Here is a 206-nt window from a genome sequence, read left to right on the forward strand (position 1 = left end):
CCGGGCGCTGACTGACCGCGGTGGCATCCCAAAGCCAAAACCTGGAGCCCGGGGACGCACCGCCCCGGCGCCGCTTCGTGCTTTTAAAGAAAAGGCTCCAGCGTACCTGCCGGCCGGGTCGTGTCCCTGCCGCGAAGGTCCCGCTGCTCCCTGGCCTCCTGCCCACGCAGGCAGCGGGGCCGGGGGCTGCTGGCGCCGGCGGCCGT

The 206-nt window shown here is 73.3% G+C and overlaps 1 protein-coding gene across 3 annotated transcripts in view; it reads right to left on the minus strand.

Annotated features, from left to right (window-relative positions):
- MCOLN3 (mucolipin 3) overlaps positions 1-206 on the minus strand; it is a 20,074-nt gene that overhangs the window by 13,755 nt on the left and 6,113 nt on the right. For 2 of the 3 annotated variants that reach the window (XR_775329.1, XM_010582577.1), the window contains exon 1: positions 107-187. The exons of the other annotated variant lie outside the window; for it this stretch is intronic. The gene's annotated coding sequence lies outside the window, so the exon portion shown is untranslated. Of the gene's footprint in view, positions 1-106; positions 188-206 lie in introns of those variants that run through there. 3 annotated transcript variants of the gene reach the window in all.

Source organism: Haliaeetus leucocephalus, unplaced genomic scaffold, assembly GCF_000737465.1.
Source record: "Haliaeetus leucocephalus isolate CR32 unplaced genomic scaffold, Haliaeetus_leucocephalus-4.0 Scaffold848, whole genome shotgun sequence".
Classification (NCBI taxonomy): Eukaryota; Metazoa; Chordata; class Aves; order Accipitriformes; family Accipitridae; genus Haliaeetus; species Haliaeetus leucocephalus.